Below are 14,408 nucleotides of genomic sequence, written 5' to 3'. Positions count from 1 at the left end.
GGACATGTCCGGTCGAGGTCGGTACCTTACTGGAAACGATCGGACGCTGGGGGTTCAGCGTCCGGTCAGTTGAAGCTACTGCGTCCGGTCAGGTCAAGTGACCATTGGAATCGGGACACGTGGTCGTCTACGAGCGACCGGACGCTGGGGTCCAGCGTCCGATCAACACGACCGGAGCGTTCGGTCGGCCTGATTTTTGCCCAGTGAAGGGGTAACGGCTAGTTTAGCCCTTGTGGCTATAAATAGAAGTGGCCTTTGGCCATGACTGGTGTGGAGCACCTTGGGGGACTTTGTGTCCATGCTTAAGAGTGCTTGGGAGCCCTCTATCTCACACATACTTGATAGTGATCATTCGATTGTGTGAGTGAGCGATTCTAGTGCGTTGCATCGAGTGGCACTAGGTGATCGAGTTGCAAGCCGGCGGTGCTTGTTACTCTTGGAGGTTGCCACCTCCTAGATGGCTTGGTGGTGGTCTCCGTGGAAGCCCGCAAGAAGCTTGTGCGGCGCTCCGGAGAAGTGCTTGTGAGGGGCATTGTGCTCGCCCTACGGGAGCCACGAAGAGCAACTCTAGTAAAGCGTGTCATTGAGCTACCCTCACTCAAGGGGTAGGTTCTTGCGGCGCCCGACGTGCGAGCTTAGCGGGTGATGCTAATTAGCTGCCGAACCACCAAGTGAGCGGTCAACACAACGGGGACTAGCGTGTTGGCAAACACGTGAACCTCAGGAGAAAAATCATCATGTCAACCTTATTCTTCCCGTTGGTTTGCATCCCCGTTACACAAGCTTGCAATTACTTTTATACATATTAAGCTTGTGTAGTTGCTCTTGTAATTAGATAGCTTGTGTAGCTTGCTAATTACCTTCTTGCTTGTGTAGCATAGAAGTAGCTCCCTTGCGTGGCTAATTTGGTTTTAGTAACCTTGTTAGTCATATTGCTTAGTTTGTGTAGCTAAGTTTTTGCGCTCTCTAATTAGGCATTGGTTGCCTTGTTATTGAGCATTGATAGTGAGCTTAGTTAGCTTTATGCTTTTGCTTACTAGCATGTGTAGGGGCTCCCTTGTTGCTTAAAGTACTAGTGGCATAGGTTTGCGTAACCTTGCTCCTAGAATTGATTAGGTGAGCTCTAGCTAGACCGGCACCTTTGTTGCTTGATTAGTATCTTTGGAAGGTGCTAGAGAACATAGATAGAGGGGTGTAGTCTTGGCTAGACCGATAGTTATAATTCCACACTTGTTTGGGTAAGCCGACACGATTAATTTTAGAAAAGACTATTCACCCCTCCTCTAGTCCGCCATCTCGACCCTTCAACTGTCCAAACATGTAAGTCATTAGAAACTTGAACTTGCTGGGCTTCTTTCCGGTGGAGGACGAAGAGAGGGGCTCGTCACTGGATGAGCGAGCAGCAGCAGCAGTGGTGGCAGCACCACGGCGAGAGCGAGAACCCGAAGGACCTTTCCCTTTAGCTTGGGCTGCCTCAGCTTGTTCTTTGAATTCTCTAGCAGCAATGATAGAGGTCTTGTTGGATATCTTGAGGACCTTATGCTCAGAGTCATAGGGAAAACGGATGCCAGATACATGCTCTATGATATGCATGATGTACGGTGCATAGGGAAGATGCTTTACCAGATCCTCAGTAGCATCATGAATCTTATTCCATATATAGCGACTGATGGAGAACTTCTCAAACTCATCTCCAAATCTCTGAAGCACCTTTTGTGAATCATCACGAAGGAAGGTGGAGTCACCTACCTTCGGATACAATATCTGTCTTAGGATGTTATTCAGAACATAATAATATGGCTTCAGAAATGTGGTCTGTCCATCAGCTCTGTGACCCTCAAGATACATATGTTGATATTCCTCCAAAGCAAGATCCTCATACTCAATCAACTCATTTGCATTTCGGTCGCTGTGACCCAAACCAAGAAGGCGAGAGAAATTTACGAAGTCCACCTTATAGTGCTTACCTTCAGTGGTCCAGTGAATAAAGTCCACAACACTGGTTTGGTCTCTCTCATGATGATAGGAAGCATAAAACTGACAAATCAGCTCGTTGTTCCAATTCTTCCGAAACTGTAGCAGATAGTTCAGCCCCATTGATTGTATATCCCGAACCATCTGCTCCAGCTCGGGTTCCTTGTACTTGCTAAGAGAATATGCATCAATGCACTTCATCTGAAGGACCGGTGGCTCCTTCTTCGTCAAAAACTTCCGATAAAGAATGGAATCATAGAAATCATAATGGAAGGGGTGCCAGAAACGATACTCAAGGCGGAGATCTTTTTCATCCTCTGCATACAGGTTCCTTCCTCTGTTGTACCGGATGTCCTTGACTCGGTGATGATAATTCACTGGAAGGGGAGGGGTCCATCCACCAGCCGAATTCGGAGCCATGGAGGGCTCCCTCATGACCGGTGACACACCGGTGAATGGAACAAGCTGAAATGTCCCCGGTGGCCTTCGAGTCGGGGTGCGAAGCGGTGGAACAGCAAGGGTGCATCCGGCACGGTCCAGCGCTTCCTCTTCTTCATCAACCATTGGCTCAGCCCCAACAGGAGCAGGAGCAGGAGGAGGGGCAGCAGCTGATGACCCCTGGTCGCCATGGCCACGGCCACGGGAAGCACCAGCACCACCACGCGAGTAAGACGCCTTGGTGCGGCCAGGCGGCTTCGGAACAGCGGCGCGATCTTGAGTCTTCTTGGAACGCTTTTCCCGATGGCGCGAGGGACTGCTACCACCATCCATGACTGCATAGAACACAAAATGGAACTAAGAAACAGGACAAGGAGAGGTGAACGAACATCGAGAAGTGAAGAAACAGGAATGGAGTGGTCACCATAGGGTCGGTAGTCCCAGCCAAAGTCGGGACTTCCGGCGCACACGGTGACCATCCCATTCATGGGGCTTCAAATCACGACACACATCCAAACAAGGGAGATAGAGGAGATTGAGGAGTAGAGAGGAAGAAAGAATAGAGGCAAAACATAAGGTACATTTGGATTTAGGGTTAGAACACCATGGTAGTACCTTAAAATGGAAACGGAAGAGAAGAAACGAATCGCAGTCGTCGACGAACAAGTACACGGGCACAATCTCCTCCACCAATGGAATCTCCTCCACCAATGGAATCCCCTCCACCAATGGAATCCCCTCCACCAACTGAAGAAAACAAGAGCACGGGCGTTGGAAGGGAGGGAGGTCGGTCGGCACTACCGGCAAGACCTCCGGCGGTGGTGGAAGAAGAAAGGAGGCCGGAGCACGAGGTAGGGCGGCGGTGGAAGGGGAGGGCGGTGCCGAGGCGGCGTCGGCGTCAGGAGAGGAAGAGAAACCAAACCGCAGTAAAAAAAACAGAACGGGGCCGGTTATAAGGGAGTCGGGTAACGGATCGGCGCAGCCAGATCTACGTCGGAACTCCCGGCGTACGCCGGGACTTCCGGCACGAGCCGAGACTCCCGACCGTCGAGACTTCCGACGAATGTCGGGACTTCCGACGTAGGAAAACAGAAAAACACCTTAACCTGTACTCGCTCTACCATGTGGGGCAAAAATATGATGGACACTTATATTTTCACAGGTGACTAGATTTCATTCATCCAATACAAAACAATAGTCACTCATGAAAATTACAAAATAGATTTTGAAAGTGACACACAATGTTTTCACAATTCTTTTCTCCTAACTAGATCAAACAAAATGTGTGTGCAAGGGATCAATCCACGTTATGAGAATTAATGATATTTAGTTCACTCCTCAAAGCACAAAATTTTGACTCATCTAGGGGCTTTGTGAAGATATCGGCTAATTGTTTTTCGGTGCTCACATGATGAATGGCGATATCTCCTTTGGCTTCGTGGTCTCTCAAAAAATGATGCCGGATGTCTATGTGTTTTCTTCGAGAGTGGTTAACAGGGTTGTTTGCCAACTTAATGGCACTCTCGTTGTCACACAAAAGTGGAATCTTGGTTAACTCACATCCAAAGTCCTTTAGTGTTTGCTTCATCCAAAGTAGTTGGGCACAACAAGCGCCGACCGCCACATACTCGGCTTTGGCGGTGGACAAAGCAACGGAATTTTGTTTCTTAGAGCTCCAAGACACCAAGGAACGACCAATAAATTGGCAAGTTCCGGTAGTACTCTTTCGGGTTACTTTGCAACCGGCATAATCCGAATCGAAATAGCCAAGTAACTCAAAAGTGGAGCCCTTATGATACAACAAGCCAAGATTAGGAGTGTGCACTAAATACCGAAAAATTCTCTTAACGGCCATCAAATGACATTCTTTCGGATTAGCTTGAAATCTTGCACACATGCACACGCTAAGCATAATATCGGGCCTAGATGCACAACGGTAAAGGAGTGATCCAATCATGGAGCGATATACCTTTTGATCGACATCCTTTCCTCCTTGATCAAGATCAAGATGTCCATTAGTTGGCATGGGTGTCTTGATGGGCTTGGCCTTGTCCAAGTTGAACTTGTTTAACATGTCATTGGTGTACTTGGTTTGACTTATGAACGTGCCATCCTTGAGTTGCTTGATTTGAAATCCAAGAAAGAACTTCAACTCTCCCATCATGGACATCTCGAACCTATTTGTCATAATTCTACTAAATTCCTCACAAAAAGCCACATTAGTACTACCAAATATTATGCCATCGACATATATTTGGCAAACAAAGATATCATTATTGACTTTGCGAGTAAACAAAGTAGCATCGGCCTTTCCTATCTCAAAACCTTGTTTGAGTAGGAAATCCTTTAAACAATCATACCAAGCTCTAGGGGCTTGTTTGAGCCCATAGAGCGCCTTGTCGAGCTTGTAGATGTGGTTTGGATACTTGGGGTCTTTAAAGCCCGGTGGTTGCTCTACATACACCAACTCGGATAGGGGGCCATTGAGAAATGCACTCTTCACGTCCATTTGATATAACTTGAAATCATGATGGGCGGCATAGGCAAGTAGAATACGAATTGATTCTAGCCTAGCCACCGGTGCATAGGTCTCCCTAAAATCCAAGCCTTCAATTTGAGTGAATCCTTGAGCCACCAACCTTGCCTTGTTCCTTGTTACCACTCCATGCTCATCTTGCTTGTTGCGGAAAACCCACTTGGTTCTAATCACATTTTGCTTGGGTCTTTCCACCAAGGACCAGACTTCATTCCGAGTGAAGTTATTCAACTCCTCTTGCATGACTATCATCCAATCTGGATCATCAAGTGCCTCTTCCACCCTACGAGGTTCCAAAGGAGAAACAAACAAGTAATATTCACAAAAACTTGCTAAACAGGAACATGTAGTTACCCCTAGTCGAATGCTCCCCAATATGTTATCAACGGGATGATCCCATTGAATGGATTGATGCACTCTAGGATGCGACACTTGAGTTGATCTTTGGATAGGGCCATCATCATCATCATCATCATAGTCATGATCGATTGGAAGATCACAATCATGAGCTTGTGGAGGGATGACCTCACTACTTTCTCCATTGTTGACACCATCTTCATGAGAATGACCTTGTGCTTCTTTTGATCTCCCATCTTGACTATCTCTTGTTGCGGAAGCTTCACCATGTTCATTTGATGAAACATGATGAATGGTTGGATCAAGATCATCATGCACAACATGGTCTTCATCTTTGTCTTCAACGGGCTTTACTTCACCAATAGCAAGCTTCTTGATTGCTTCATGTGGGGCTTCCTCATTACCTACATTCTCAACATTGACTTGCTCTTTTTGAGAGCCGTCGGTTTCATCAAAAGTCACGTCTACCGCAATTTCAATCAAACCAGTGGTTTTATTGAAAACACGATATTCATGTTCGTTAGTACCATAACCAAGCATGAAACCTTCATCAACCTTTGGGGCAAACTTAGAACTTTTGGATTTCTTGTTAAGTATGAAACACTTGGATCCAAAAACTCTAAAGTAGTGCACCTTAGGCTTTTTACCGGTTAGAAGTTCGTAGGCGGTCTTTTCTCTTATCTTGTGAAGATATAAGCGGTTGATGGCATGACATGTCGTGTTAACCGCTTCCGCCCAATAGTTGGTTGGAGTCTTGTACTCATCCAACATTGCTCTTGCGGCTTCTATGAGCGTTCGGTTCTTCCTCTCCACAACACCATTTTGTTGTGGAGTGTATGGAATCGAAAACTCATGCTTGATTCCTTCTTCATCAAGAAACTCTTCAATGTTGGTGTTCTTGAACTCCGTCCCGTTGTCACTTCTAACTCTTTTGATTTTGACATCAAACTCATTTTGGGCTCTTTTCGCAAACTTCTTGAAGATTCCTTGGACTTCACTCTTTTCACGCAAAAAGAATACCCAAGTGAAACAAGAATAATCATCAACAATTACAAAGCCATATTTGTTACCACCAATGCTTATATAAGCGATGGGTCCAAATATGTCCATGTGAAGCAACTCCAATGGCCTTTCGGTTGTCACAACATTCTTGACGGGATGTTTAGCTCCAACTTGTTTTCCCGCTTGGCATGCGCTACAAATCCTATCTTTCTCAAAAGAAACATTTGTTAGTCCAAGGATGTGTTCGCCTTTTTGAAGTTTGGCCAAGTTCCTCATCCCAACATGGGCAAATCGGCGATGCCATAACCAACCCATGCTAGATTTTGCCATTAAACAAGTCTCAGGATTTACTCTATTTGATGTGAAATCAACTAGATAGAGTTTCCCTTTTAAATGACCCATAAATGCAATAGAGGAATCCTCCCTTCTATAGACTTCCACACCCTTATCCGTAAAGAGACAATTGTAACCCATCTCACAAAGTTGTGAAACGGACAACAAATTGTATCTCAATGAATTCACAAGTAAGACATTGGAAATGGAATTATCATTTGATATTGCAATTTTACCCAAACCGAGTACTTCACCTTTTCCATTGTCACCAAACACAATATTTCCACTTTGATCATGACTTGGTTGGAATGATGTGAACATGTCCTTCTCTCTGGTCATATGATTGGTGCATCCACTATCCAACACCCAACTTGTTCCACCGGAGGAATATTCCTACAAAAACGAATTAAGCTTTTGTTTTAGGTACTCAAAAAGATTTGGGTCCTCGAGGGTTAGTCACATAAAACTTGGGCACCCAAACACTCCTCATAATTTCCTTTCTCTTTTGGGCGCCAACATACTTAACCACAATCTTGCCATCCTTGCCCCAACAACACATATAGTCACTAGCATAGCACCGTGGAAGTGGTGCTTGTGGCTTGAGGACATCAGATTGCTTTGTCTTGATTGTCTTGGTATTTGTAGGTTGGATCTTTGGAATGTATACCTTGTTGTTGGCCTTGCATATAAGCTCATCAAGAGCAACCCCCTTGTTGAACTTCACACAAGGCACACCATTTATTATATTCCTTTCATTTGCCTTTCCATCATACCTATTGTAGCCAATGCCTTCCTTGATTGATGGGTGCCTTGATGACTTGTATATAGTCTTGTTAGATTGCTCTTGACACTTACACCCATTCTTCAATATCATTCCCAACCTATGAATCTCCTTGTTTTTCTTCTCTAACTCAACAAGGTTAGTTGCATATGCATTTACATCAATTTTATAGCATCTTTTACAACCATCACTAGTGGAGACATTAGAGACTTCGGTTGCCTTAGGAGAAGTTGAAGTGCTAGCCCAAAGAGTACTATAGTTTAGCTCAAGATTTTGATATTTTTCTTTCAAGCTTGTGAGGCTTTCTTGAGCTATACTCTTTTCATTCTTAAGGCTAGCTATTTGATCATTAACCGAGGAATGTTCCTTAGTCAATTTCCCAATTGAGTCATTGGCTAAAGACAATTCAATGGTTAACTTCTCAACCTTCATCTTTTCCTCGACGATAGATGCTTCAAGTGCAAGGTTTTTCTCTCTCTCTTGAGTAATTATATCTCCTTGCAACTCTAAGCATCTATCCCTCTTCTCTAGTTTCTTCATTAGCATTTTTATTTTAGTGAAGGCCTTTTTACCAAATTTCTTTATCATGATTGCTTCAATTTTTTCTATGTTATCATCACAACTATCATACTCATCACTAGAAGAAACGGGTGTAGTATGTACCTTCTCTCCTTTTTCCATGAGACAAGTTGGGGTGTAGTAGTCATTGTCGATGAGGTTGGAGAAGAGCCTCGGTGTTGAAGATAGGTTAGAGAAGAGCTTTGGTGATGAAGTTGAGTCGGGGAAGATCATGGTCGGTGAAGAAGAGTGGTGGATGGCGATGTTTGCGGCTCCCTTCTTCTTCTTCTCATCATCACTTGAGTTACTATCACTTGACTCCCATTCTTCCCCAAGATGAGCTTCACCTCTCTTCTTGCCTTTGTTCTTCTTATCTTCATCCTTGTCATGCTTGTGCTTCTTTTTCTCATTAGGACAATCGGCTATGAAGTGACCAACTTGACCACATCCATAGCAAAATCTCTTTTTGAACCTTCTCTTACCATCACCATAGGTCTTGTGGTTGCTTTTCTTCTTCATAAACTTTCTAAGGTTTCGAATCACAAATGCAACCTCCACATCGGAATCTTCTTCTCCACTAGAGGAATCATCCTTCACTTTCTTCTTCTTTTCTTGACTTGAAACTTGACCTTCATGTTGTTGAGTTGCTTTAAGGGCGGCACTCTTGTTGAATCCCATTGCATTAGGATTTTGATTGTGAGCATTGATTGCATCTTCATCTAGACACTCATGATGCTTGAGCTTTGAAAGAACTTCTTGAGGTGTCATCTCATCATAACCGGGCCTTTCCATGATCACGGACGCTAGCATGTTGTTCTTGGCTCTATAGGTTCTCAACATCTTTCTAGCAACTTTGTTGTCATCCCATTCATTGCTACCAAGAGCTCTTATGCAGTTGACCAATGCCATGAGCCTATCAAACATGGATTGAGTTGTTTCATTTTGCAAGAATACAAATCTTTCCAATTCACCATGAAGTAACTCTATGTTGCCTTTTCTCACACTTTTATCTCCTTCAAATGATACTTTCAAAGTATCCCAAATTTGCTTTGCACTTTCCATTCCATTCACTTTTCTAAACTCATCCGGAGCTAGGCTTGACACAAGCAATGCTACGGCTTGTGCATTTTGATGGAGGTTGTGCACTTCTTCCGGAGTTATCTCTCTATCTTCATCGGTAGGAATCATCACACCAACATCCACAACTTCCCAAAGTCTTGCGGCTATTAGATGCATCTTCATCTTGTAAGACCAATCGGTGTATCTTGTTCCATCAAAGTGAGGTGGCTTGCCGATATTGACGGACGGAGTATGTAGTGTTGAACCTTTCATGATTTGTCCATAGTCAAAACTCATGTGTGAATATATTCCTTTTCCATGAGCATGCTCACCGGCTCCAATATCACTAGCGACATCTTTGTTTGCTTCATTCTTGTCACTAATATCATTCTTGCCACTTATTGCATCATCAACCTTCTTGCTCAATTCTTCCTTCAACTTGCTCATCTCATCTTGCATCTTTTTCATTTCATCTTGAAAGAGCTTGACTTGAGTACTCATCAACTCTTCAGCTATTTTCTTGGCCATTTCGACGGCAACGGCTTGCATATTGTTGGTCTCCGACATTGTTTCTTCTCATGTGGTGAAACACAAAGAGAAGACCTTGCTCTGATACCAATTGAAAGGATCTAACAATGCCTAGAGGGGGGTGAATAGGCGTATCTAAAAATTTACTACAAATGCTAAGTTCAATTCTGTCAGCCACTGTCGGAAGTCCCAGCATTTGGGCCGGAACTCCTGACATTGTTAGAAGTTCCGACGCAAATATCAGTAGTCCCGACGCCTAAGTGAACTACAAAAGCAGTGCCAAATTTAACTTTGCGGATAAATAATCTTACAACCTCACTTCCTAGTGGTTTGATGAAGATGTTGGGTCACTCCCTTGACGCCTTAATGCCTCCAATCCGTAGATCGAGTCCAAACCCTAAAATGGAGATTTTGGAGACAAAGAGACAATTACATACAAGTAATCTCAAGCAATCACAACAACAACAAGCACGCGGGACACAAGGATTTATCCCAAGGTTCGGCAACCCCACAAAGGAGCTCCTACGTCCTCATTGTTGAGGTGACCACTAAGGTCGGAGTCTTTTCCACCTCCTTGCCTCTCTCAAAGCGACCACAAAGGTCACTTGAGCTTTCCACTAAGAAATCGAAGGGTGATACAAACTTCCCAAGGCTCTTCCACAAGATGGAAGCTCTTGGGCAACGCCTAGCCGGCTAGGGGCAAAGCCCCAAGAGTAATAGATGCAAAGACAACCGGCTTGACGAAGAAATCAAGTGCTCAAGCTTTCCAAAGTGATGCTCTCACTTAATTCACTCTCCTTTCACTCAAAAACTAAGGGAATCGAAGATTGGAGCAAAGGAGGAAGGAGAGGGGTGATTTGGTTGCTTGGGAGCTGTTCAGCACGAAGTGAGTCAACTGTGAAAATGAGTCCGTAACGGTTAGAAGAGAAGAGAGGAGTATTTATACTCCAAGAGAAAATCCAACCGTTCAGATCTACGTTGGAAGTCCCGACGCAGATCCCGGGACTTCCGACAACAACAGAGAACACTGTCCACAACGGGTCAGAAGTCCACGGGTGAAAGTCAGTGTCGAAACTCCCGGCGAACATCGGGACTTCCGATGGTCGGAACTCTCGACGAACGTCGGGACTTTCGACGAGCACAGTTAAACAAACAGCCAGCACCGCTAAAGCCGGGACTCCCGGCTTGGGTCAGGTCAGTGTCGGAACTCCCGGTGAACGTCGGGACTTCCGACGGTCGGAACTCCCGACGAACGTCGGGACTTCCGATGAGCACAGACAGCGAGCAGTCAGAAGCACAGGTGCCGGGACTCCTGGCTTAGGTCGGGACTTCCGACTATCGGGAGTTCCGACAAACGTCGGGACTTCCGACATCGAAAGTCATAGAAAAATATTCTAAGTGCTCGTGAAGTGCTAGAGTGACTCTCTTTTGATTTTATTTAAATGCTTGAGCACTCTATCTTCCTCAGACCAACTAAACTTGCATCTCTCTTTATAGGGCGGCGGATCCTAAACTCAAAAACAAAATTAAAACCTTTGTAGATCGTTTTGAGTTCGTCCGCCTTTACAACTTCAAGAATTGAGGGATACCATTTCATCTTTATCAACTCTTTGAATCTTTCATGGGACTAATAGCTGCAACATATCTCATTAAGATCGCATTAGTCCCTAATTTGGATGTCATCAATACACCAAAACCCACATAGGGGGCAAATGCACTTTCACCTATGCCGCCTGCTCTCACCACCCTCTGATGGATGCCATCATCATGCCGAGCTTGATGGTGGTTGTTGATGCTGCTACGAGCATCTCGATTTGGCCCAAGCCATTCATGCATAGGGTGTCGGTGTGGAGCAGGCGTTGGGTCAGGCCGTGGTGCAGCAGCGGCCTCCTATTCTGCGCTCGACGACTATAGTGGTGAGCGGATGGAGCGATTCATCTAGTGCGTCCCCACTCCCCTAGAGAGGAGGGAGGCCATGAGTGGGTGTCGCGACGTGGAGCTCTCTGCCTGTTGAACAGCGATGGTTTCCACCAGTGCCTAGAGGTTTTGGTGGACCGTCTGCTCCTAGGGGTTGATAGGCTCTAGAAGGCTACGTAGGAGCATTGCAGGGTTTGAGCCTAGTGTAGGCTCATAGCGAAGTGCAGGCACCTTATTGTTGAAGTCATCGGGTGTCCCAGAGTCGATGGAGGGCGCTCCTCCTCCGACGGGCACTAGGCCAAGTGCCTTCTCGTGAAGGCGAAGCACGCTGAGCTAGTTGATGACAAAGTCTAGGTTTCAGAAGAGGAAGGTCTGGGATGGCTCGAAGATGGGAGGAACCCATATCCCAATAGGTGGGAGTGTGGGAAACTCCAGCAAGCTGAAGCGAGTCGTATCGCTTGAGCCCGCCATGGCAAAAATGGTGGAAAAGTGGTCCATCCAATGACCAAAAGCATGAATGTCTGGTGTTCTCCCCACGGATGGCGCCAACTATCAGTGCAAAAAGTGACCAACACGTAGATATTTGTAGTTTTGCTATACATTGTGATCGGATATGGCCTAGCACTCAATGACATATGGTTTATACTGGTTCAAACAACGTGCCCTATGTCTAGTTTGAGTCAGTCGGTGACTTTATTCCTAAACCCAGGTGCTCAAAGTTTGCTATGGGGTTACAAACAAGAGGGAGTAAGATGGGGGGATCATAGATCCAGTTGAACTCTGGACCGAAGGGCTAAGAGTTATGGGAGCTCCGATGTGCGCTAAGCATTCGAATGTATGCTCTGTTTGGCCTTAGAGTTCTAGAGCCAAGCAGAGAGAATCAGAATGATCCATGTGTTGTCTATCAGAATCATTCAGATCATCCCCTTCTTAGAGAGAGCGCATCCCCTTTTATAGCTAAAGGGGATGGCTTTACAAGAGAGAGTGTGAGAGAAAGAGAGTGTATGTGCTACCTAGTCTTGTTGTCCACGCCATCAGGTACAAGGTGGTTTGTCGGCACCCACAATACTATTGATGGCTGGATGCATGTGGTTGGTTCCACCGTGTTCTTTTGGTATGACAAATGTCAGATGCCTACCATACTGTAGGTCAAATGTCGGCGCCCACAACATTGTTTGTGTTATGACATGTCTAGAAGGTTGGTCCTCGGTATTGCGGTTTGACTTCAGCGCCCTACCTTACTTTCTTCACCTAATTCTTTGGGTCCTTTCCGAGCGGGCGTCCCCATTCAGTTGTTTCCCAGTTGGCTCTGACCATGCTAGTCGGAGAAGAGTTGTAAGCAGAGGTTTGGTGTACTTCTGGTCAGAGAAGCGAGTCAGAGTCGGAGGCGAGCATCAGCCCTCCTTAGCTAGGCCTTCCGGTTGGAGAAGCGGGCCAGGGTCGTAGGCGAGCGTCGGTCCTCCTTGGCTAGGCCTTCCGGCCAGAGAGGCGGGCTAGAGTCAGAGGTGAGCATTGTCCCTCCTTGGCCAAGCCTTCTGGCTAGAGTTGGAGGCATGTGTCGGCCCTCCTTGGCTAGGCCTTCTGGTCAGAGACTAGATCGCTCTTCTAGCCTATCGTTAGGTATCTGGGCCAGCCTAGGAGTTATGCGTCATTCACAACATCGTCTGTTGGGCCAAGCTTTTGCTGAAAAGTAGGTCCATTAGGGACCCCAGGTTTATGAACCCAACAGATTGGGTACTCTCAAATCTCTGAAGACCCAACACACCAGCTCATACCTAAACCGGCTATTTCGTGCGCAGATGAATTACAAACTCGAGAAACATGTAGACACTCGAAATGAAAGAAATTCTCCCAAATCAACTAGCGAATATCCTAGAAAATAATTCCTATTGGCGCATGTCCATCTTCAGTGGTTTGCACTCCCTTCTGTAACAGCATAGAATCTATCTCTAACTACACCCTGTTAGAAGATAAGGTTAGTTCGGTTGTTAGCATGAGCCAAGGAGCCCAACGTGTAGAGGGGGGTTCCTAGCTTGTAGATGAAGGTTGTTTGGATAGGCTCTATCTTGAGTTAGTTGCAATCTCATGCTTGATGTACAAGCCACGCCAGGGGCTGTTCCCATCTCAATATAACACACAACCGAGATCCCTAGGAGGCTATCTCGTTCCCTCATTTCTCACATGGTATCAGAGCGTCTTTCCTAGTGGAACTCAAACATGGTGCTCCCATCCTCCTTCGTAGTGTTTGCTGCTATTTCTCCTCTCAGTTTCCTCCATGTTACCGAGAAGCTCACCAAGAACAATCATCCAATGTGGAAGGCGCAAGTCATGTCTACGCTGAAGGGTGCCGAAGTGGTGAACTTCATCGACCTAGCGGTGCAGCCATCGGCGCGGTTCTTGCCACCCAAGGAGGACAAGAAGGACGAGCCACCCATGGAGAACCATGAGTTCTCGAAATGGGTGGCCAAGGACCAGCAAGTTCTCAGCTACTTGCTCACGTCGCTTTCTAGTGAGATTGGCTTGCAGGTTTCGTCAGCGACAACTGCATCAGTGGCATGGGCCGCCATTGAGGGGCTGCATGCTTCTCAGTCCTATGCCCACGTCATCACCATGAGGATGGCACTGGCCACTGCGTCCAAGGGATCATCATCTATAAGTGAGTACTTTACCAAAATGAAATCTCTGGTAGATGAAATGGTGTCGGCTGGACGCAAACTGGAGGATGAAGAGCTGATCTCCTACATCTTAACCGAGTTGGATCTTGAATTCAATCTGGTGGTGTTGGTGGTGGCGTCGTGCGTTGAGTCCATCACCATGAACGAGCTCTACACCTAGCTCATTGCCTTTGAGCAGCGCATGGAGTACCATGGTGGGGGGTATCATCCCTCTGCCAATATCATGGCAAGAGGCGGCCATGGCAACAGC

At 46.0% G+C, this 14,408-nt stretch overlaps 1 non-coding gene across 1 annotated transcript; it reads left to right on the top strand.

Moving 5' to 3' along the window:
• Positions 1-14,195: 14,195 nt before the first annotated feature.
• Positions 14,196-14,334, top strand: LOC136530143 (small nucleolar RNA Z247). The gene has a single exon (XR_010777638.1). It is a non-coding gene; the product is annotated as a small nucleolar RNA Z247 (small nucleolar RNA).
• Positions 14,335-14,408: the final 74 nt, after the last annotated feature.

This window comes from Miscanthus floridulus, chromosome 19, assembly GCF_019320115.1.
Source record: "Miscanthus floridulus cultivar M001 chromosome 19, ASM1932011v1, whole genome shotgun sequence".
Taxonomy (NCBI): Eukaryota; Viridiplantae; Streptophyta; class Magnoliopsida; order Poales; family Poaceae; genus Miscanthus; species Miscanthus floridulus.
This window is presented reverse-complemented; position numbering and strand designations above follow the sequence as displayed.